General features: G+C 32.8%; 1 protein-coding gene across 1 annotated transcript in view; it reads left to right on the forward strand.

Annotated features, from left to right (window-relative positions):
* The first annotated feature begins 245 nt into the window (after window positions 1–245).
* The window catches only part of LOC108903172, a 128207-nt gene continuing 101984 nt past the window's right edge, over window positions 246–26468 (forward strand). Inside the window, exon 1 of the mRNA XM_018705261.1 lies at window positions 246–539. The gene's annotated coding sequence lies outside the window, so the exon portion shown is untranslated. The remainder of the gene's footprint in view (window positions 540–26468) is intronic.

Genomic DNA, 26468 nt, shown 5'->3' on the forward strand with positions numbered 1-26468 from the left:
ATTTCATTCGCAAGAGGTTGAACTGATTTACAAACAGGTGAATTTGATCTGCAGAAAGTTAACTTCGGAAAGCAAAACCTGTACACCGTGTATAACCCAGCTAGGCCGAGAGTAGAAATTTCTCCAACGTTCCGGACACCGGCGTCCACGCTGGGAATACGCGACCGGGTATTCCATTCACCTGACTGGTTGTGCAGCGGAGCTCACTTGATATTTTCCTCCGGTTAGTCTCAACAGGTGTTTATACCGTTCAACATATCGATGGTGTTTGTTATTGTCGCTCCTGATCGGCACTAAAATTCGTTGTACCCACGAAACTCTGGACAAGTTCATTGAAAGATCTGAGATCTACTCAGTGCGGTCCCTGTGATCAAATTTTGGGACTGTTGTTTCTCACCTAAAGAACTCGAAATAGACCTTTAGATCTGTGCCCTGAGGAACTTTTTGTGGATGTTAGTGATATGATTTTGTGTTGAAACTTTGTGATGATCGACTTCGGCAGACCAATGGATTATTTTTCTTTTGGATAGGTGTAACAGGTAACGACTTTATTTATTTATTTACTTATTTATTCATTCGGTAATAATATTTATTTATGAATGCTTCGTAAACAGGTGAATTTGATTTGAAAACGTTCCATTTAATTTACGAATGGTCCCACGATCGCAAAAGATTGGATTTGATTTGCAAATATAGTGAATTGACTTCCTCAAAGTGGATTTATCTTGTGAAAGATTCGCAAATAGGTAAATATGATTGGCACAAGTTTGAAACTGGTTTGTAGAATATTGAGTTTGATTTGCAAAAGGTCGAACTGATTTGTAATAAGCGAATTTAATCTATGAAAGGTTCACAAATGGATTTGTTTGATTTTATTTGATTTGGAAACAACAGGATTTGATTTGAAAAACGTAAAGGTTTTTACAAACGCTGAATTTGATTTTCCAAANATTTAATAAAAATACTGCATTTTTGAAATAAAGTCTTTTGAGGACTTTCATTTTTTCAATTGCTTAAATATATTTGTGACAATATACCTACTTTTATTTATGACTTTATAAAAAATATATTTCATTTTACAAAATATGTACCATTAGACAAAAAAAAGATTACATTTTCTTGGCGTAAATGTGGTAAATATTGAATATCATCGTGACATATTTTTGGAAAATTTGTATTTTTCAAAAACTTTTCTAAAGTTTCTAAAAGTATGAGCAAAATTTTAAGTGATATTGAAATAATATTATACAGGCTGTTTCAAAAAGACCTCCCGTAAATACAGGGGGTGATAGTACGACAAAAAATAAGAATTTTTTTTCATATGAACTATATGTCTATCTTCTATTGTTTTCGAGATACAGAGCGACAAAATAACATTTTTTAAATAGAATTTTATTGAAAATTTCCGAACGGTGCGAAAATTTTGTATGAAATTTGGTATTCCGGGGTATTTAAGAACGCCAAATACGCTGGTCTAATTATTTTTTGGATATTTCATAGAGGACTCTAGTTATGCTATATTCCTATTACATTTTAAGCTCTAATTTTTTTAAGGTTAGGTTTTTTACTCTTCGGGCACCAATTTCTAATGTACAATTTTATTTTCTAAAAATAATGTACTCTTGTTAGAACTTCCTAATGTGGACGGTTTTCTAGAAAAACGGCTTTTAATTTAGCTTTAACAATATTACGACTTGTCTCAAAGTGGGCTTATGTCAAAACTTATTGATGGATGTCTCATAAACAACGCATACATTCTTAGTAATATTTTAAACTCTAATTAATCTTATATCAAAATTTTAGTAATTGTTAGTGACTGTAGCTAGTAATGACTAATTACAGTCACTAAAATTTTGATATAAGGTTAATTATAGTTTAAAATATTACTAAGAATGTATGCGTTGTTTATCAGACATCCATCAATAAGTTTTAACAAGCCTAGTTTGAGAAAAGTCACTTATTTTATACACCGTAATATTGTAAGAGTTTAATTAAAAGCTTTTTTTTCTCGAAAACCATCCACATTAGGAAGTTCTAACAAGAATACATTATTTTTATAAAATAAAATTGTACATTAGAAATTGGAGCCCGAATGGTAAAAAATTTAACCTTAAAAAAATTAGAACTTAAAATGTAATACGAATATAGCATAACTAACGCCCTCTATGAAATATCCAAAAAAATAATTAGACCAATGTATTTGGCGTCCTTAAAAACCTCGGAATACCAAATTTTATAAAAATATTTCCCACCGTTTGGAAATTTTCGTAAAAATTCTATTCAAAAAATTTTATTTTGTCCCTGTGTATCTCGAAAACAAGAGGATATAGATATATAGTTCATATGACAAAAAAAATCTTATTTTTTTGTCGTACTATCATTTACGAGAGGTATTTCTGAAACAGCCTATATATTTTTATTTATGCGACTATAAAAAATATATTTACATTTTACAAGATATATAGGTGCTATTAGAAAAAAAAGGGGTTACATTTTTTTAGCATATGAATATTTGTTTCCATCAATTTAAAATTTGTCACAGTTTTAAATAGTTTTAAATAATGTAACATCTTTTCCTATTCACTGAGGTAAAATATAATAAAAACAGCAAATTGGTGTACATGTGGTAAATTTTGTATACATCTTGACATATTTTTGAAAAATTTGTATTTTTTTTAAATGAGCAAAATTTTAACAAGTGATATTGAAATAATATTTTATGTTTATTACACTGTCATTGTATTGTTGTTTACGTAACAATTTACTAATGAAGTTATTTGTTTCCTACGAAATAATAGTGAATACATCTATGTCAATTAAAACAAAACCTATTTTATATAATTCCAAATATAATCACTTAGAATAATTTATTACACCCATAAAGTTTTGCCAATTAAAAACATAATAAAATTCCGCTTCACTTTATTGCTGGTTCCTGAATTACCTACAATTAAAACAAACATTTTATGTGAGAAAAAGTAAAAATGTACATTACTTTTACATACATTTGGGTTAGTGGTATTATCATGCTTTGTTCCGCGATTCATACGTTTAATGTTAACATATTTCGGCCTAGTTTGTTTATATTGTTTATTTATAGGCGAATGCCAACATTTAAAGCTACCTTAATTAACCAAGGAAATTGCCTATTTCCAATTTTATAGCATCTTTCATCGAATACTGCAAATTTTTATATAAAAAGTTTAGATATACCCACATGGAGAATAGTATAAAGTAACAACTTTGTCCCACTAGTGAAAAAGAGTTGGTACTTTACACAAGAGTTACCTGTTCTTTTGTACTTTAGAAAATTATATGTTATGTAAAGTCTGCATTTTTTACATTATTAATTTTAGTATCTAATTATTTCAAGTAGCATTTATTTGTTAATAAACTGAAAACTTTAAACATAGAATTAATATTAAAATAACATAGATAAACATTGATACAAGATCCCACAGTACAATAGAAATGCTGTCCAGGTCACCGGATTTAACACCACTTGACCTTTCCCGTAGAGACACTTGGATACCATCGAATCTGGACTAAGACGTTTCTCTCGACTTCGTTAAACATGTCCACGATATGCGAGGGAAAGTTATAAAATAACAAGAATTGTTTAATAACGTTTTTATAAGAATACTCACAGAAATTATTTAGGTCCAAGTTTTTGAGATAGTATCATTGTTTGCACCAGAAACATGCGGATAAAAAGTTTGGTGTGATTCTTAACAAATTTTGCTCCACCTCCTTTATTATCGCTTTCATATGTCAATTTTTAACCCGGAAAACATTCTCTCAATCTATAGATAGTCTTGGAATCACACTTATTGTTAGTAACCAAAACATAAGAAGCAATCATTGGAATCGAAGGGAAGGTTAGACCGCGCCATTATTCCATGGCTAGAAATTGGCCTCAATGATTTGGGATCGAGGGGGATTATCCCTCTTTATCCTGCATCATCTCGTGTACGCCTGGACAGCCTTGGTAGGTGGGCCCCATCCGTCGTCTACCCCGACCGCAAATGCGGCCGGTGTAGGCGCTTTGTGGGACCTCCTTTTGTCCTGGATGGGCCCCGCCGGCTAGGGCCCTTTCTTCTGGCGCTCTTCTTGCTTCGCCGGCTCGTCTATGTCACGATAATCTTCGGGGTGTCGGTATCAAAATATTTATAAACTTCAAAGAAAAAGGTTAAATTGTGACTAGTACTCGATAGAAACACTCGGTAGCAAGCTGGAGCTTATGATGTAGTCTAAACTCTCTTATACTATTAATAAGTCCACTAGACACACTTTGATATGAGGAAATACAGTATCCACCATGCTGTCCAAACTTGGCGCTATCAGATTCTTCTTGAAATTGGACGTTTCGTTGAATATTTGTAGGGTAAAAAATTTGCAGATAATAATGAGGCAATTGAAGCAGTCTAGAGTTGATAAACAAATATATCATGAAGAATATTATGTCGAAATAGGACACTATTTTTTATAGGGATGCAGTGGTGGATGGTGAATTTTACTAACTGTAACAGCAGAGAGTGATGTACAGGATGATTTTCAATTTTTTACTAAAACTTTACTATAGCTTTCCAAGCATTTGAGACAATTAATTTATTTTTGCCATATCTCGCATGCCACTGAAGGTTTTTGAAGTGAAAATTTCAAAATTCAGGGACAGTATTGGGAAAAATTCTGTCCTTCTGCGGTGCCTCTAAAAAATCAACACTGTATATCTTTCAACTACTTCGTATAACATACTAAAAGTACATGAACTAGCTGGAAAAATTAAACATTTGATCTACTTATCACACCTGTAACTTTCAAGCTGACAAGGAAGTTCTGGTAACACAGTTTTAATCAATATTATTATAACAAGGAAAACAGCTACAACCAATATTTTCATATTTAAATTCAGTATTAACAGTGTCAGGACATCATACTCTATTTTTACAAATACTAGTTATAGGTAGTTATAGGTATACTTTTATTCACTTGTCACACAGGAAAAGTTGCCCTTGTATAATCGTACAAAACAGTAGGTATTATAATGGGAGTTTCTATGTAGGCGAAATTTAAAATCTTTATTTCTACATCGATGAAAAATAATGCACTTAAAGTAATAAAACCGTTTCCTCATCAAAAAGAATTGTTAGATAACACAGGCCGACTAGATTTTAACCCAACAACGCAAATATACTTTCACAAAGGATTTTGGTACGCTGAAATCGAATCCGAGATACAAATTTCTGAACTAGCTCTGGTTTTTGAGATATCCTAACCTAAAAGTGCCAAAATCGCGATTTTTTTTACATATTTGAGGTTATGTTATAGGTAATTTTTAGATATGTTTTTAAGTTTATTGCAAAATTTAATATCGGGATAAATCCAAATGCGTTTTAAAGAGTATGTATCGTACTTTAAGACCCCAAAAGGTACCTATCCATGTAACATAACCTCAATTATGTCAAAAAATCGCGATTTTAGCACTTTTAGGTTAGGATATCTCGCTAGTTCAGAAATTAGGACCTCGGATTCGATTTCAGCGCACCAAAATCCTTCGGAAAAGTACATTTTGGTTTCGGAGTTAGATGGTCGGCCAAATTTTGTCGGCCTGTATAATTTTCAATAATACTTGTATTACAGATTTCACTAATTTCTTAGGTAACGGGAATTTACAGGACACCTAATTCTTTAGGTTAATGTAGAAACTAATTATTGAAGAATAAAAAACCTCTGGAAAAACAAGAGCAAGTTTTCTGTGACAAGTGAATATACTTTCCCATTACGATCTAGAATTTTGTGTATGAAATTACAGTAAGAAGTCGTGGTATTATTGATAAAAAATTAAATTTGCACAAACTAGTTCTCATTGCTATATGGATAATGCATCTTAAAAAACTGATTAAAAAAAACTTGTTACCAGAATTTCATTATTTATTTCAGAGATTTGTTATTTCAACTTGTACGAAATAATAGAATATAAAAGTATAAACTTTACCGATGACAAGTGAAGAATATGTTTCCATTAAAAGTGCAGAATTTTAAATCCGCAATACGTACAAAATTAATGTGTGCCATGATAGGTACCTACCATTGATAAAAAAACAGAAATACAAAAATATTAGCTCTAGTTGTTCTCATTGTTGAATTAAAACAAAAGAAGAGGAAAGTGTAATAAACAAATTAAATACGTGGCTTCTTTTTCGCTGCTACATGTACCTATTTTCAGTATGTTAAATGAAATAATTGAATATACAAGGTGAAACTTTGGAAAGGCTATAAAGGAATGGAAATTTCCACTAACCGTCATGGAATTTTGACTTCAAGAATGTATTAGTCTTCAGAGGTTTTTGGTGTATACCAAAACTGCAATACTTCCCACAAATGACTAGTTAGATCAGGACGGATCTGTCGAAATATCCCATTTCTTCGATGTAAGAGGGGGCAAGCTAATTTTTGCTGAAATACCTTCAGTACAACTCACATAATAAAAGTGTATATCCCTAGATCTGGACGAGGTCCGGAACATTTTCAGAATTGCAAAAATGTTTAAAAAACTTTAAAAAATACCTATTTTATCTGAGTTTTTTACCTATATCTTGGAACCTATGCATTTTGGAAGAATATTGAAGAGGAAAAAAAGTTTTAGAGTTAAATTTTGCACAATATATTGCAAGTTAAAAATGTTTAAATTTATTACCGATGTTGCAAAATAGCAATAATTGGTGAAAAAAAGGCAAAATAATCAAGTCTTCTTGGATAATTTTTTAAAAATATTTTAAATACTCCGAGGGCATTCTAATTTTGGTAAAAAAACTTTAGTATATAATAAAACAACACACCAAGTTTCATACGATAGTTTTCGCAAAATAGTTCTTTGAAAAAAATTTTGAAAAAAAATTTTCGAATTTTCAAAATGTTGCACAGCCTCAAATAAAACATCTAGATATTTGAAAATTTTTTCCACATAGAAAACCTTTCAAATGGTTTTAAAAAAATTGAAATCGGTTGATTAGAACGGCCACAGTCAATTTTTAAAAACTCTTTTTTTATTTTTAAACTATTAGATTACATTTATCAATTTGTAATTTAGATTATTTTCAAAAATTACAATTTTAAAGTACTCGGAAAGACGCTTCTTTTAAAAAAAAAGTTAAATTCGTTTATTAGTTCTCGAGATATAAGCCGTCAAATTTTATCGGATTTACCGTTAATTTATAAATAATTTAGGAATAATCTTTGATCCAGTGGCTTCGTTTTTCCGAGTTCTAAGCTGAAAAAAAATTTTCATATCCGTAAATTATCGGCAACATAGATAAATCAGCGGAAAAGCTGTCGCTCGCACGCGCGAAAAGTGACTCAAAACACGAAAAGTGGGGGAGGGGGCTTTCGCTCCGAAACAGAATTCGGAGGTTCAAAATGCGAAGGTACGAAAAAAATTGGAATTCGAATATGCCAACTGTCTAATTTGCACATACATATTTTGTTATAAACAAACTTTATTATTTATGCATTAAATATACTGTATATTTTACCCTATGCTATTGCATTTTTTCAATGAATAAATTTGTTTACATATATATTCCAACACTCTAAATGTGAATTGTATTTAGTTATAATTATAATTTTTGGAAAAAACTAAATTGATAAATGTAATTTATTTGTTAAAAAAAGTGTTAATTTTAAAAATTTACTGTGACCGTCCTAATCCACCGATTTCAATTTTTCAAAAACCATTTGAAAGGTTGAGCGGTCTTTTCTATGAGAAAAAATTTTCAAGTATCTAGATGCTTTATTTGAGGCTGTGCAACATTTTAAAAATTCGAGAATTTTTTTCAAAAAATTATTTTGCGAAAACTATGGAACCGATTTTAATAAAATTTGGTGTATTGCTTTATTATACTCCAAAGTTTTTTTAACCAAAATTAGAATGCCCTCGGAGCATTTAAAATATTTAAAAAAAATTATCAAAAAACTTGATTATTTTGCCTTTTTTTCATCAACTATTGCTATTTTGCAACATCGGTAATAAATTTAAACATTTTTAACTTACAGTATAATGTACAAAATTAAATTTTAAAACTTTTTTCCTCCTCAATATTCTTCCAAAATGTTCCAAGATATAAGTAAAAACTCAGATAAAATAGGTATTTTCTAAAATTTTTAATTTAAAAATATTTTCAAATTTGCACCGGACCTCGCCCAGATCTAGGGATCTGCACTTTTATTATGTTAGTTGTACTGAAGGTAATCCAGAAAATTGCTTGCCCCCTCTCACATCCACCCAAAACAAGTCCGCCCTGGTCTAAGTATAGAATAGCCTAAAGAAGTTTAACTGAACACTTTGACCCAGAACTTATTTAAGTGGACATTCAAGTTCGCCACTTTATCACTGTAGCATATAAAGTTCGCCATGAAACACCCTGTATAGCAACACTATTAAAAACTCCTGTTATATAGTGACATTATTTGAAATTTGATATTCCCAATTTTCGACGGGCAACATATAATTATTTGCATAAAATTTTCTCCGTCTTGTTCGAAAAGAAAGTTAAAGCGGACACCTACAACGATTGCCCACATGATACTCATAGGTAACCTCGTTACAGAGAACATCATGTATGTAGGAATAATTCGCGGGATGTACTTTTTGCTGAGTCAAACTTGACATGATTTCATTTTTGGTACAGTTACGGCACTCATCTTGTCATTTATAGAAGCCTCAATTTCACAAAGCTGTATTTCCTTTAGTTTTTTTTTTCAATAAATGTGATTGTAATAACGTCGTTAGCATTCCATCTTTGAACTCTACATATATTGGTCAACAGTTACTCTAAATATTTTTTTGTGAAATCGGGTATTTCGAATACATAAATATTCAAGTCACGAGAGGTCTTGCGGCAACCCATGAGTTAGTACCAAATGAGGAAATAATGGCAGATTTATAAGCCAGAAAGAATTCCATAATTTGTTTTCAAATTCAGATAAACGTAAGATACGGTATTAAAGTTACAGTAATTGTTTATGGCATTTGTAAAATATGTTAATTTCAACTGCCCCAAACACCTGAACCTATGTATAAAGAATAGACAACAAACGTTGTTCTCAGCATAAAATTTTACTACCGGAAAAACTATGTCAGATATGTCGGTATAATGTTTGCAGCTGAAAAATAGGTAATAAATAGATAAATAGTATTTTGGAAATTAATTTTTATAACTTTATTACTCCTCCAAATTATACTAAAAACTTCTGTAATATACAGGGTGTCCCTGAAATGGGTGGACAACGCTTGACCACAAATTCCTTGTTTGAAAATAAGACTATTTAGCCTAATTTACCTATATACAAAAGTGCACGCCTACTGAGATATAGCCTTCTAAATATAGAACATAATATAATCTAGTTTTTTTTTCAAATAATTTGAAAACTGTTTTGCTTAGAAATTCGGTACATATATTTTTTTATGTAAGGGCAATGTAAATATAGAATGTGGTGAAAATACACATACAGGATGTTCTCTTTCTAGTGCCATGCGCCACTGGCTATCTCGTAACATTTTTTGTGTGTACGCCAGTGACAACAGAATTTATATTTTAAAAAATAGGAACTATTTTAGTTTTTACCACTTACAAAATTTTGATATCGTTTATGAATTTCGAGTAAAATTGACATTTTTTACACATTAATATAAAATCAGTTTAAGATAATTAGATCAGTCTAGTACGAGGCGCCACATAACACAGAAACAAATTTATAACAATAATTAAAAGGTTCAGTGTCAAGCTAGGTGTCACTTAAGTTTAGCTTACTTTGTTTTTTTTTTGTTTTGCTATGGCTGCAATTTATACTTTTGCTGAACAAACTGATTTGTTGCTAGTTTTGGGTTACTGTGAAGGAAATTGTTGTGCTGGTATTCGATTATATGCTGAAAGATTCGCTAATCGAAGAATTCCAAATCACAAAACATTTTCTAATGCGGACAGACGCCTTCTGTAAACAGGACGTTCTTTATCTGTAACATTAAATCATGGACAACGTACGGCTACAACTATTCAGTTAGAGGAACAAATTTTGGAAAGGGTCAAAGAAATATTTGAAGTACAAGGCCTTTAGCGGCAGAGGTTGGCTTCCAAAAAATTCCGTTAATAGAGTATTAAAAGACCAGTTATTACATCCATTCCACCTTCAATCAGTCCAAGAACTTTTGCCTACCAATAGATCATCCGTCACGTCTACTTTCAGTCGAAGTATTCAGTAACTCAGAAATAGGGACGATAATATCCACAAGAAAATCCTGTTTACAAACGAAACCGCTTTTACTAGAAGGGGTATTTTTAATTTACATAACGAACACGTTTATTGCGATGAAAATTCACATGGGATCAGTAAAGACGGTTCCAACATGAATTTAAAATTAGCTGTTTGGGGTGGTATTATTGGTAGTATTTTAATTGTTCTTGTTACATTATCTGCTACATTGAACGCAGAAAATTATTTAGAATTTCTCCCAACAAAATTACCCTATCCGCCTGAAAAGTTACGATAACACTACGATGAATACAATTTTTATGCTTGATGGGACTCTCCCTATTTTGCCTTATCAGTAAAGGTTAGATGAGCACTATCATCATGGAATCATGGACTATGAAGGAAATAACGCCCCTTTAAAACGGCCACCTCGATGCCCGGATATAAACCCATGTAGTTATTTCCTTTGGGTAGCGTTAAGAACCACAGTTTATAGCTATTCAGTATTCAAATGAAATTCCTGATATCACTATAATTATAAAACAGCATTATATTAAAAAAGCTTCCTGTTATATCTGAAAAAATGCTGTGTCTGTCATGTCAAATTTGCAATCGAAAAACAATCATTAAATTACAGAAATAAATCAGGTCTTCTATCGTGGTTTATTATAAGGGTTTATTTTTGTCATAGAGTTTATGTTAGAAACAAGAAAAGAGATAATTTTTTTCCAAAGTTTAGATATTAAATTACTTCAGTATGTCAGGTATATGTTGTGCTTTTTCATTAATAAGATTTGGATTGTTTTTATTGTTCTTTTATAGATAATTACAAAAAAAGGAAGTTGGTTTGTTCCAAAGACAATGTTATTTTGATGGGCTGGATCGAAATCCGGTGTCAGAATTGCTCCATTTTTTTTAATTTCGAAAAACCGCCGTTAAATACAGAAAATACGGAAAATCTTGCTTTGGGAGAGATTCAGCATTAGGCATAATCATAAAAACCAACTGAAAATGACTGCAGCGCATCAAAATACATATAAATATAGTCGCGCAGTCATTTTCTGTCAGTTTCAACAATTACACCTAATGCCGATCCCTTCTAAACGAGATTTTCCGTATTTTCTGTACTTAAGGGCGTTTTTTCGCAATTTAAAAAAAATGGAGGGTGATGGAGCAATTCTCAATTTGGAATCGGATTCGGATTCAGCTAGTCAAAATACATAAATAGATCCAGTCTTCAGCAATGGAAGCGGTGCTATGTCTGCCACCCTTAGATATTTATCTACAGGAGGTGGCTCTGACAACTATGCTTTGTTTCAAGAACGTTGATGTTAAACCAAATGTAGGATGTGGGGAAGTCAGATGTTGCCTATAGAATGAGGCCCTCAAGAAGATGCCTCTTCAACAGGCAGACACTGATACCATTTCTCCTCAGTTTATGTTTGACAGACACAGTACTCATCAAAAACGAGGAGAGAGACCGCCATTGAGGGTGTAGTTAACATCTTCACTGACGGACCAAAAAGGAAAGAAGGATATATTCTAGATCCCTACACATCCGATATCAGTGAGCTCCGTGATACAAGCGGAACTGGCAGCTATAACCATAGCTGCTAAAGAAATTGCCCGTAGCAAATAACGTGTAAAAAATATTAGAATCTACACAGATAGTGGATAATCAATACTGATCTTGCATAATCAGAAGATAATGTCCAGATCGGTATGGGAATGCCATCAAGCGCTGGTGGTGGCCTCAGCTACCAACAGCATATCTGTATGCTGGGTTAAGGGACTCGACTGGTGCAGTGGCAAGAAAGAAGCTGACAAACTAGCTAGGAGGGCATTGGGTCGTACAATATTTGGACCTAATCCCTTCAGCGTGCTCTCGCTGTCAGCATTTTTTGAAATGATTAAGGAAAACACCCACAAAAAGTTTAGGAGTTCTTAGGATACCCCAGCAAAGACACTTGCCAAAAAATACCTGGCTTTGTCCAGGGTAACCCTTCGCCTGGTGACGGGTATGCAGAACGGACACTGTTGGCTAAGGAAACGCCTCTACAATATGAGGAAGTGCGAAACATCTTTATGTAGTTGTTGTGAGCAGAAAGACGAGACAGTTTTCCATGTACTCTGCGAATGCACTGGTGTCTCGTCAACGAGAGAATCCGTGCTAGGAGAACGGTGGCCTTCTAAGGTCTACATCAGAGAGATCCCCCTGAGCAACGTCATCACCTTTTTCTCCTTGATAGGGTGGTTGACGGCTTAGGAGAGCTGATCTCTCGCTTGGAGGATGCATAAGGGGACCAATGGGGCCTAAGTGATGTAACTCAATATACTAAGCTACCCTCCAAGCTATTCTAGAACGCAGAATCCAGAATAGGTCCATCTTTGGAACAAACCACTTTTATTTTTTTATATTCATAAATTATTATTAATATGGGTGAGGTAACACGTTTGTTAGATCTTGTGGGTATAATTCAATGCCGTATGACGTTTTAGTCCCCAGAAAAGTTATTCCCTTTAATGTAATTAAATACCTTTGAAGATGTTTTTTAGCCCACCTAGACTTTTTGACTTACCTTCCAAAGTGCAGGTAAAAGTACAAATAGCTAACATTAAAAATGTACAATTAAAAACGCAGAAATGGTATCAAACGGAGCACAATCATGTTCTAGTCCTTGACAAAAAAAATGTCGTTAATTTATTTATATCAAAGTTTTTACTCGCTACAATTTATAACACTTTTATTGTTTAATCGTGAGTATACGATTATTTGTAGATATTTCAGACACGAAATAAATTAAGCTATGCAATATTTATAGTGTTACGAAACTTGAAAACCAACGCGAAAAAATGTATGTCAATATTCTGCATTTGCTTACATATCCTTATACCAGCGGCCACGTATAACAGCCTTATTATTGTAAGATTTCCTACCGTAATTTAAATAAAATAATCGTAACGGATACGAACGGATAATATATTAATATTAAACGACCGCGTTTACATTGTTGGTGCACCGAAGCCATAAAATTCTACACAGTTATTCTATTAATCACAGAAAATTGCTACAATAATTATACAAAGGAAGTCCAAGCTAAATCATTTTACCTTCTGCATAAAAAGGTCGCCGTAGATTGCGGCTAGGCACATAAATTATTGCAAAACTGTTACATGATTTCTGTTATCTGTTAACGCGAATTATTGTAGATTAAATCTGACAACCTTCATTACTTTGTCGCTGTGAGTCATGTTTAGAATCCTCCTACATGGTTCCTATGTGTTTTACCATCAATTAAAATGACAGAACGCAAAATATATACTTTATTGCACTTCGTGCATTAGAAATAGGTTTCTATTAGTATGAGTACAACTGACAATGAGTGAAACTACTGCATCAGAAATGAGTGAATTTTACTCAAATCTGAGTTACTGCTAACTATCAATTGAGTGACTTTTGACTTTATTCTGAGTATAACTAATTTAGAGTTGACTTTTTCTCTAATATGATTTAAATTTAACTATTATTGAGTCATTTTTTACTCAAACTTGGTTCTTAATTAACTAATTGAGTGCAAATATAAATCACTCATAAATAATTAATTAGGATACATAGAGTTGAAATTAATTAGACGTTATACAGCGTGTTCTGCAAATGATGAACTTTCAAATTAGAACAGAAATTGTAAAAATAATGTCTCAAATCTACATTTGCTTTATAGTATATGTATATTAACCCTTGAAGTTAAGAGATGAAAATTGGTATTTTATAATAACTTTTTTGTAATTTATTAAATTTGTATAATTTGAGTAAAAGACACGTTATTTGAAATTAGGTCTACTAATGTGTACAATTTACTTAATAAATGCTTCCGTATTATTAACAGTTGGAGTGGTTCTGCATCACTTTATATTTTCTTGAAATTTTAATGTCATGGTGGTTTCAACATAGATTTGTTTTAGAGACAATAATTTAGGTCTCGATTGGTTCACTGATCGGATAAATGTATTGTCATAACCTATATTGTGCGTTACAGATACGTAATTATAGATAACAATTTAACTATCCGTTTATTTAACCAAATATTGATCGAGAATTAATATATTGTCTTTAATTATTGTAATTAAATAACTGCATTTAAATACAATTTTCACTAGAATAATCAGATAAGCAGATACTTGTCCAACTCCAAAGNATACGTAATTATAGATAACAATTTAACTATCCGTTTATTTAACCAAATATTGATCGAGAATTAATATATTGTCTTTAATTATTGTAATTAAATAACTGCATTTAAATACAATTTTCACTAGAATAATCAGATAAGCCGATACTTGTCCAACTCCAAAGCACACCATACGACATACTGCCATCCACCACGCCACTGTCACGAGATAACCTAATGGGATGATGGGAACAGACAAAGACAATGCATCTGGATGTGAAAAATAGTGGAATCATTCAGTAATGAGGACATTTACTCTGGTTTAGGCACAAGTGCACCAAATACGAGTTTACGTGAAGAATTTATTAAAGGAGTTTATAACGAGCGTTCAAATAAAAACGTGGTGGAAGTTGGCTCTGACACATTGGACGTAGGGAGTAGCTTATAGCGACCAACTTAACCTCATTTCTCAACGAGCTGTATAGCAGCTGTCAGTTTCAATAACGTTAATGACTATATAACTTTATTTTAAAGAATAATCGTGATAACAATAACAAACAATTAAAGGAGCTGCGGAAAGTGTCCCCCTCCTTGTTATAACAATAAATTAAAGCAGCTGCTGAAAGTGTCCCCCTCCTTGTTCCAAGCACTTTTCACACCTGTTCCTCAAAGAATTAAAGACATTTTCTAAGATGCTCGGGGTATTGTTAATTTCACGAATCTTGTCTATAAGTCGAGCCTGCAGATGGTTTAAATCAGGAATAGGCAGTTCAAAAATAGTGTTTTTAAGGTAAGGCCACAAAAAGAAATCACACGGCGTAATATCACATGACCTCGGTGGAAATTCATGTTCAGCATTGAGACTTATTAGTCGATTTTGGAAAACTTCCCTCAACATATTCATCGTCTCGCCTGCCGTATGTGCCCTTGCGCCATCTTGTTGAAAGTAAAAGTTTGTAATTTCGTTTTCTTCCAGCTGGTTAACAAAAGGAGCGATAATTTCTTCTCTATACCTTTGCGCAGTAAGAGTACCATTAAAAAAAATAGGTCCATAAATCCTCCTTCGATTGAGAGCACACCAAACTCCAATTTTTTGAGCGTGTAGAGGGCCCTCGACAAAAAAGTTATCTGGTTTTTCAGAAGACCACATTCTCATATTCTGTGAGTTTACGTAACCACTTAAATGAAACCAGGCTTCATCAGAAAAAAAGGTGATATTATGAAGTTCACCGTAGTTGTTTAAAAACCATTCACAAAATACAGCCCGTCGCGGAAAATCAACTTCATGAAGTTCTTGCTGACAAGTTAAACGATAGGAGAACAAACGCAAATCTTTTTTTAACACTGTGTGGCAGGTACCGACTGATACTCCCACCATTTGTGATAAAACACGTACAGAAGTTCTTGGCGCATTTTCCATTATTTGTTGGACATTTTCTTTTAATTCTTCAGTCCGCTTTTTAGGTCGGCCGCTTCCTTCTTTTCTTGTTACACTGCCCGTTTCACGAAAAACATTAACACAACGCTGAACTGCACTTTGAAAAATTTTGTACTCAACAACGCCGGGAAATTGATTTTGAAATTCTATGAAACATTCCTCAATAGAATACTTCCATATTCCATCAATCTTGCGTCCATTTCTAAAGTAGGACTCTATGATAAACACTTTTTGTTCTTGAGAAAACACCATTTTAAACGCTTTTTAAAACGAAAATATTCAAATTGATAGCGGCGATATAGCGCTTTGACAGATGACGTTTAAGTTCATTTGCTATACACTACGCCCTACGTCCAAATTTTCAGAACCAACTTGATCACGTTTTTATTTGAACGCTCGTTATTTGAGTGAAAGTTTTAGTTTAAATAATGAGTAAAATAATCAAAATGCCCAATTTTGAGTGAAAATGTACTCAATAATTTCACTCAATACATTCACTTCGAACCTTTATGCTTTCACTCACACCGATTTTTTTTACAGTATATGCCACGGGGAGTGGTTGCTAGTTAAAATGCGACATTTAGACAAAAAATTGGTCATAACTGTCGATCGATAAGATGATGCATTATCGGGCAACAACCAACTTCCTTCTGAGCGATACCCAGACCGAATACGAGGAATACGGTGCACCAAACGCTTCAAAATGACAGAATGGAGTTGTGTATTAACGGTTTGTTCCTGTGGAACGAACTCTTTGAGGACAATGCCCTTGGAATCGTAAAAGCATTCAGTTTTGACTTCTCCAAACGAGATTTTTTGGGTTTTGGCTAGTCTGGCGCCTTCCACTCGGCACTTTGGCGCTTGGTTTCTGGCTGATATTGAAAACACCACGTTTTATCACCATTCATAATGTTGGAAAGAAAGTTTTTATCCTTTTTGATTGATGATGTCCTTTGAAAGTTGAATTCTGAGCAATTTTTAAACCGCGTACAGTACTCATGAATTCTTCCACGGAATAAGCAATCATCACCATAAACTTGGTTCATCAATAAAAATAAAACTTACCTACTTAATATTAGCTCTTCGTTCGATGCTCATTTTTGTACTGATGACACAAACATACTGTCAATTCAGAAGCAGTAACTCCGCTTTTATTCGTCCAAATTCATGAAATTTTAAAGTACATCATTGAAGGATCTACATTTCCAACGCATGTAATTGCCAACAGATGGCTTTACTAGAAATACCTATTTTTAATAAGTCCTGTTTACATTAAAATCTGCTCAATGCTACTTAAGTTACTACAGCCATTGTATTTAGAAATAATTCATTCGTTTATTACCAATCAGGGCAGTCTAATGAGTTAAAGAAACCCATAAGTATACTTTTCACTATAAAAATATTCTAGAAAAAGACGTCCAATAATTGTTCGAAAATTTTACCATTAAAAAAATTCATAAAAAGTTAGGAAGCTAGGAAGTTAAATACGAGGAAGTTACGGCAAAATTATAAGGATTCTATTTTTTATTATTAACGGTTATGAAAAAAATATATTATTAGTTTCGACCCTGGAGCATTGGAGCAAAGAATTAGAAATTGTTGAAAAGTTATTGGAGAGTCAACAAAAAAATTAAGACGGAAAAATTCAGGAAAACAAGTTACCAAAGCACTTTTTTCGGTGGTGTAGTAAAGTTAACAGAGTATATATAACGAGGGAATTGAAATATGATTCCTTAATTTTTAGTTGTAAATGGTAGAACACTTTTTGATCTCATTTTCCAAAAATCTATATGAAAAAGGTACTAAAGATATGTCAATTGTGAATTTTATACAACATATCGGCAGTTAACTTACGTTCCGTATTCTTTTAATGTCAAAAATAAATATTCGAAAAACTAACTAACTTGTGAATGATAGGAAACAACAGTTTGGATATACAGAGTGTTTGGAAAAGTTGGCACAAAATTTAAGGAGGTGAAAATAGAGCCAAAAATAGTAAAAAAGTTCCTATAAACATTGGTCCTCCGGATCACCGTTACTGAGATATGGCTCTACAAAGAGGTCTCATCATTTGGATATTTTTAAAAATAACTTTCTTTCTGATTATCATAATGTAATGAAAATTATAGGTAATAATCATACCATAAGGGCCTTTAACTATCATAAGTTTCATCAAAATTAATAAATATAGTTTTCTAATTGCCCTTAACAGAAATTTTCTAATTTTTTTTATTCCTTTGAATTATCAAGCAAATAATATTATTTTTTAATGAATTAGACTTTTTTGAGGAAAAAATGTCCCTACTTTTTTTTTCGAGTTCTGCGTAGTTTAGTCAGAAGTAATTATTTTTTAAATAATATATGGCTTAGAACAGTAACTTATTTTAACATTTTCACATAGTAGACATCTTTCGTGGGGACAGTGATACTAATAATTGTCACTTTCGCGTGCTATCATTTAAATTCTTGTTTCTTAGTTGTGATCTTTGTGCTTGACTTTGCATTTCATTCGATTTTTTTACAATCATGAACCATCATGGTTTTACTAACCGTTATGCATTTTATTTATGGTTTCTGTGACGGAAATAGTCTGGCGTTTCCGTGATAGAAGGCAACCTTTTGCAAGGTTATTTGGGAAAATTCATGCAAGAACGATGGATCAGGAGCCCTAACTCCAAGATATCGTGAATTTGGCCGTCCAAGAAGGCGTAGGCATGATTTAGATGAAAAAATTTTAGGATTTTTTTAATATAACCCTACTGCGAATCCAAGAAGAGCGTCTGCTCATGATGATTCATGATTGTAAAAAAATCCAATAAAATGCAAAGTCAAACACAAAGATCACAATTAAGTAGATAAAGAAACAAAAATTTAAGCTATAGCACGCGAATGTGACAATCATTAGTATCATTACAAGAAACTGTCACCATGAAAGATGTCTACTATGTGAAAATGTTAAAAAAAATTACTGTTCTGAGCTATACATTATTTACAAAATAATTGTTTCTGACGAAACTACACAGAATTCGAAAAAAAATAGGGACATTTTTTCTTCAAAAAAGTCTAATTCATTAAAAAATAATATTATTTGCTTGATAATTCAAAGGAATAAAAAAAATCGAAAAATTTCTGTTAATGGTTGATAGAAAACTATTCTTATTTATAAGCGATTTTGATGAAATTATGGTATGATTATTATGTATAATTTTCATTCCTCCATTATCTTAATTAGAAAAAAACTTATTTTAAAAATTATCGAAATGATGAGACCCCTTTGGAGGGCCATATCTCAGTAACGGTGCTCCGGAGGACGAATGCTTATAGGAACTTTTTAACTATTTTTGGATCTACTTTCACCTCCTTAAATTTTGTAGAAACTTTTCCAAACACCCTGTATCACTATAAACTCACCTATCCAAATCCAAATAAAACATCGAGCAAGGTGTTAAAAGAAAATATTTTTGTTACAAAAACAATAATTACGCATTTTTGTAAACATTAATATAAAATCACCCATATATGTATAGGTAATTAATTGGTTTGTTTTGGTCACAGTAAGCTATGGTTACATTATTTAGATCTAATTATAACTGTCTGTATATATGTATAATAATTTATATTTATTCGTCTACAAATCGTACATTATATAACGGTAAGTTCAAAAAATGATCTATAATGTACAAACTACAGACTTACAGATTGGTGGAAATTGAACCTACTAAAGACGTCTTATACAGGGTGTATGTAAATAAGTGCGAAATATTTTAGGAGGCGGTTGCTGAAGTTATTTTGTGAAAAAAAGTTATATAAACGTATGTCGAAATATGCTTCGTTTCCGAAATAAGTGTTTAAATTTTTTATTTATTTTTATTAATTATTTCGAAGAGTGTTAAAGATATTGACTGGAAATTTGAAAAACGCTTTGGAGGGATAAATGTACATTTTTTGGGGTGATATGAATATTTCTACTTGCACCAGTGGCGTTCGTGCGAGAATGCCACTACCTGTTTTTAATCAAAAAATGGTACGCTACTAACTTTCTCCCGTTTTGATATTTTTTTAGAAATCCGCTATCAATTCTGAATGAAATTACACTAAAACATATTTTATTGTAGGTTTTGTTAATCTTTTATTTAAAGGTGCAAGTAGAAATATTCGGATCGCCCCCAAAAATGCACATTTATCCCCCCCAAAGCGATTTTCAAATTTCGAGTCAATACATTTAAAACTCTGAAGTAATTAATAAAAATAAATTAAAAAATTTAATTTAATCACTCTGTATCTCGGAAACGAAGAACGATATGAACTTTTTTTCACAAAATAGCTTCGGCAACCACCCCCTAAAATATTTCGTACTTATTTACAAACACCCTATATACGTCTAAGAACTAATATGTCGTACACAGCTCCTACATTGCATACAAGTTTTACGTTGTTAAAACGTACAGGTCCTGGTTTGGATAATGCCATTTAGGACGATTCAAATAAAAATGGCAGCGATGCGGTTACCTTAAAATACATTCTTCTACTATTAAATGTGCCAACGATAGTCAATAATAGTTATTGGACGCATAAGAATGCTAATTTTGTATACTTTTGCAATGGTAACTTTTTAATTTTTAGAGATACATGATTTCTTAGATTCCCAATTTATAGTATGGCTGGCCATATTATTTTTTGTATATGTCAGAAGTTGTCAATGGAAAAAAACATACGCTACATCGACAAGATATTTCTCATGACGAAAAAAAAAAGAAATCGATTAACCTGTTACCCTGGCGCACCCTACCGGCGAACTGGGCCAAATTTGCAATTGAAATGACACACGACTATTCGTGTCTCATCTATTAGACAAAACCTAACCGCTTACCAGCTCTTGCTGTGATTCATCCTCCCGTATTCCACGATGAACAGAACGTTACGGGGTGTTACACTCAAACGCGGAACTAGAACCGTGGAGGTTAATCTGAAACAAAATATTACCTAGGTATAATGTTACCTGAAGTATCCCTTAGGTATACTTAATACGTATTATACGCTACAGTTGGGTAAGTTCATTTCCTAGATTTTTTTACGGTGTGGAAGCCAGTTAATTTTAGTATTGTCTTTAAGCCTTGCTGGGTTTAATACCATCGCCGGTAGAAAACCAATTTGTATTAATAAGAGCAGCTACAATGGTTAATAGTGTTTAAAGTACTACAGTGCATCAGCGTTATAATTCACAAAAAAATTGCGAAAGATATAGAATAATTTTGTTAAAAAAAGTTGCTACGCCATTACGTAATATGAAAGTTTGATGTGAAATGATTTCTCCAAAAGCATAATCCACTTCGGATCCTTAATTCAACTTCTGCATAATATACAGGGTGTGTTTCAAGTACACAGAACTTTTCAAAAATAGATATTTCTATATTTCTAGTAAGGCCATGTATTGGCAATCGAAGTTATTGCGTCTGATGTGACAGTAGGTTTGTGTCATCGGTACAAAAATGAGCATTGAAGGAGCTAATATTAGGTTTTATTTTAAACTTGCTAAAACTTTTACCGAAACGTTTCAATTGATGAATCTAGCTTATGGTGATGATGATGGTGATCTCGTGGAAGAGTTCATGAGTGGCATACGCAGTTAAAAAACGGTCGTGAGGATATAAATGATGAGCAACATGTTGGCCAAGCGAAATCCGTGGTCATCGCAGATTCCATCAAGACTGTGAATGAATTCAACAAAGATCACCTAAAAATCTTCATTGATATTCATGGAATTGGAATTGAGCATCTCAAAAACACCAGTTTATCGCATTTTAGCCAAACATTTGGTTTACCAAAATATATATGCAGGGTTTGTTCTGCACAAGTTACCTAACGACCATTGCTCAGAATTCAACATTCGAACGACATCATCAAGGAAACAAAAAAGGGCAAAAACTTCTTTTACAACATCGTGACTAGTGACTAAACGTGATGTTTTTAATATGATCCAGAAGACAAACGCCAAAGAGCCAAGTGGAAGGCTGACGAGCCAAAACCCAAAAAATCTCGATTGAAGAAGTCAAAAGTGAAGACAATTTAATTTGCTTTTACGATTCCAATGGCATTGCTCTCAAAGAGTTCGTTCCACAGCCAAACCGTTAATGCACAATTCTATATTAGTGTTTTGAAGCGTTTGGCGCATCGTATTCGTCGTATTCGGTCAGAATATCGCTCAGAAGGAAATTGGAGTCTGTTGCTGTTGCACGATAATTCGCCATCTCATCGATTGACACTTGTAATTGATTTTTTGACTAAAAATCGTATTTTAACTGTCAACCAGTCTTCGTACTCGCCTAACTTGGTACCGTGCGACTTTTACTTTTTTGGAATTCATTTGCCTATAAAAGGAAAGCATTTTCTGGACATAGAAGACATCCAAAAGGCTTGTGTCGACATCCTAAAGGACATCCTGATTTAGGACTGATGATCTAAAACACTCATTTAACATGCTTGTAGACCGTGCAAATCGCTATATTGAATCGGATTTTGAATAAAATTAATCGGTTTTGTCAAAAAAACTTTTTATTACTCTTATTTTGCATACCTAAAAACTTGTTCGATATCATTAGAATTTTTTTCATCTATGTAACTCTCTATTTTATTACATGTTTTCTGTGGATTATGAAACCTCATTGCAAACGTATTCTTTGCGATGAAATTAAAACTAATCGTTTAAAACCATACCCTTAAGTTATTCACTACATTATTACATATTGGTTTTAACAATCTATCATTTTTATTTGACACAATTAATGATAGATATGTCATCATATACATAGCAAATGGGGCGCATAAAAAAGTATCTGTCATTCATATACAACAAAAATAATACTGGACCTAATACAGATCCTTGCGGAACACCTATACAGATTTAGGTTATTTCTGAATTAATAATTTCTACAAATTTAGGGCACTATAATGGGAACATTTTTTGATAACAAGAACATTCTGAAAGAGAATTACAAAAATTATAAATAGCAGCATCCAAAAAATTGTATTCGAAGATAATTATATTTCATATTTTGCAAGTTTTTGAAAATTTTTACATACAATTAAAAAAAAATTAATTTTATAATGATTCCTGAAATACGAAACGTTGCAATAAAAATCGGATTTATATTCGAACAATAAAGGTTTTTCTATTTTCGTGTACCTTTTCAAATAAATTCAGAAAATGATGAAATCGAACACTGAAAATTTCGTATTTTTAAAAAAGTGCTAAAAATTAAAAATATTTTTAATTTTTATTCGAGGAGTTAACGCATACCAAGTCAATTAATTTTATATTTTTTGTAAATATTATGTATGGATGTGTGTAAAAGGAATTTATACACAGACTTCAACAATTAAATAAAACTTGAGTGTTCTATTTATAATTGAAACACCAAAAGTTATAGAAAAATATCAGCACTCCACTGGATTATACACAAAAAAACTATAAATGATCTGTTTACAGAGATCAAATATTCTTATAAACAAAAAAGTTATAGAACTTCACTGAAAACGATTAAAATTAAGAAACGCCCTGTATTTGTTAAGCAAATCAGAATATCTATATGCGCTTCTGTGTTCCATCCTCTGTATTGGCCTTTTTCTCAGGAGCTTTCGTAGCTTTTCTCAGTAGCTTTTTTTCTTAGTACCTATTTTTCTAAGTAGCTTTCCTCTCAGTAGATTTTTTCTCAGTAGCTTTTCTAGGTAGCTTTCGTAGCTTCTCAGTAGCTTTTTTTCTTAGTAGCTTTTTCTCGGCAGCTTTCTCAGTAACTTTTTCACAGTAGCCTTTTTCTCAGTAACTTTTTTCTCATTAGCTTTTTTCGCAGTAGCTTTATCAGTAGCTCTTTCTCAGTGGTTTTTCTCAGTAGCTTTTTTCTCAGTAGCTTTTCTCAGTAGCTCCCACTAGATTTGGTAGCTTTTCTCAGTAGCTTTTGTCAATCGACCCCGACGACTTCGGTACCTAATCTTAATCCTCCATCCCCCAAAGTAAGCGTACTTCTCCAAACACGCATCAGACTTATTGTGGACTGAACACTGATTGGAGTCTCTAGCTGGTTGACTTTTTTCACTACGACTCAATCTAGCTCAATCTCATATGTTGGAATTTGAACCTGATGTTCTCAATCGTAGAACACACTTTTTTGTTGCTTGTAACTTTTGGTGCAAGTGCCTCTCGATGAACTTTGCACTAAGCCTTTTAAATTAGTGCTTTTCCCACGTTTTTTTTTTAGCAGTTTTGTGATTTGACACTTTTCGTGTCCTTTCATAATCTTTGGGTTTGTTTAAATAGCACTTTATTCCATCCGTAGTTAATCCTGGGTGGTATAGACACCAGATTGATGATCAAGGTTTGAGCCTGAGCCTGAGCTCGCAACAAATATTTTTACAATATTTGTTGCGGGCAACAAATAATTTTATTATTGATTGTAAAAAAATATTTTCAATATTTGATTAACTATGTATGGTTTTATAATCTCAGTTAAACGTATATAGACAATGCTAGTGAATGCTTGAAGTCATACTTTGTACTGACCAACTTCAAGATGGTCCTGAACTAGATCTTCGATTTCTGACATCTGGCTTCTTTGGATTTGGGCGGTCTTAGAGGTCGTCTTGATTTATCATGGTATCTGGCCGAAATCTTATATATAAAGCAGCATCATTTTCCAGCACGAATTTCGACACATTCTGAAATTTGAAAATGAGTTGCTTTTTTGGACGGCCCATGACATTCTTGTCGGTCTTTTTGACAGTAACATCAGGCTCTCTGAATATGGGAGTCCTCTGTAGGAGTGGTTTTGGAATTTTTTAAGATTACACAACCTATATCTGGTGTTAGATTTGAAACATGGGCAAATTTCGAAATAAAATCTTACTAATTGATTTCAATTTTATCGGCAAATAGGAGAAACCCCCCAGAAGTATGGAAATTGACCCACTCAGTATAGATAAAATAGTAAATACACATTACACGTAACAGAAAAATATATAAAACGTGTCATTTACATCGTTGATACATCCGCATTTTCAATAAACCTAAGAGGAAAAAAGTGCCCCGCTTCTGGATTACCACCTGTCGACTACTAATTAGCCAATTATCTTCCCCTCGGTCAATATTGGTATGCCGTGCTTGAGCATGCGTTATTTAATGTCCTCTTATGAAACGCTAATAGGAAATAACAATACCCGCCGAGCAAATAATTTTATGCCATCCACACAAGCCGGGTAATTGACATTTTTTATTGTGTAACCCGGCGTACCCGGCAAACAGAAGGATTATGTGGATATTTACCGGATTCCTCGACGCTCATTTGTTTGCCGCGCGCCGTAAAGAGTTTCAACAGTTACCCGCGATATGTTATGTCGCCGGGTTTCATGCGGCGTTATGCGCGCTATTTGCGGAATCGTCGATAAAAGTGCTTGCGCAAGGCATTAAATGATGATGTCAATAATGGGTCTAATCTACTATTGCACAAATGATGCATTATTTATGCATGTTACTGCAAATGTTTCGAAAACCGATAAATTAAGTGATATATCTCGATGTTTGACAGGGAAAGCTCGGGTGTTGAATAAGGAACGCATAATAGTATATTACGTATCAAGGAGCTGAAGTGCATGTTAATCCCAAGATCACCAGAGGGTGTAAAAGGCAATTTATACAGGGTACCCGCGAGGATGAGCACAAACTTTAAGAGAACAATACTCCGGTAAACCCACGAAAAAAAGTTTATAAAGGGTGGTCCTTAATTTTATGTTTGCAAAGATCTAAATAAAATTTTTAATTTATTCTGGAACAGTTTGAAACAAAATAGGAAACATAAAATAACACAGTCCGACAAAAAATGTTTTTTGGTTTTTAGATCAGACCTATCACTTATAGATTTCGATGTGCTGAAACCGAATTTGAAGAGTAAAAAATGTTCATGGTTTAAATTTTCTGTAATCGCTAAGACTAGTTTCTTCAATATTAAACATGCAGTTATAGTCTTTCCGAAGTCAGTTGTACATGTATAAAAATGCCTAGTAATAAAATTTAATTAGTTTCATAGGCGTCCCTAAAAAAATTTCCTGTTAAAGGTAAAAAAATAATCAAAATTTGTATGCAGGGTGATTCAGAACTTATCCCAAAAAAAAATTCTGGTACCCTTACAAATACAATTTTGTAAAGAAAAAATCAAAAAGGTCAGTTCGAAATTGATTTAAAAATACACTTCTGCACGGCACCGGAAACTGGTCCACTGTAAAACCTGACCTCGCACAATGCGACCGGTATGGCGGCGTGATAAAAACGGACAAAAACTTTCGCAAGGAAAGAAATATGTAAATAGAATTTTATCGCACCTATTTTATATCGGCAAATTCAAATGCTTTTGCCTTTATTAATTATTAATAAAATTAATTTGTGTTTTTAAATAATAAAATCATTTGACATACCCGATGCTGCAACAGCAATTGTTCAAAATTTTATCCACTCACGTGTAAACACATTTGGGTCCGTCTTACTCACTTTCTACGAACTAACACAAATGATGTCTTGCTTCACCATAACACAAATACTTCACCATAATACAAATGTTGTCTTGCTTCAC

This window comes from Anoplophora glabripennis, unplaced genomic scaffold (genome assembly GCF_000390285.2).
Source record: "Anoplophora glabripennis isolate ALB-LARVAE unplaced genomic scaffold, Agla_2.0 scaffold138, whole genome shotgun sequence".
Taxonomy (NCBI): Eukaryota; Metazoa; Arthropoda; class Insecta; order Coleoptera; family Cerambycidae; genus Anoplophora; species Anoplophora glabripennis.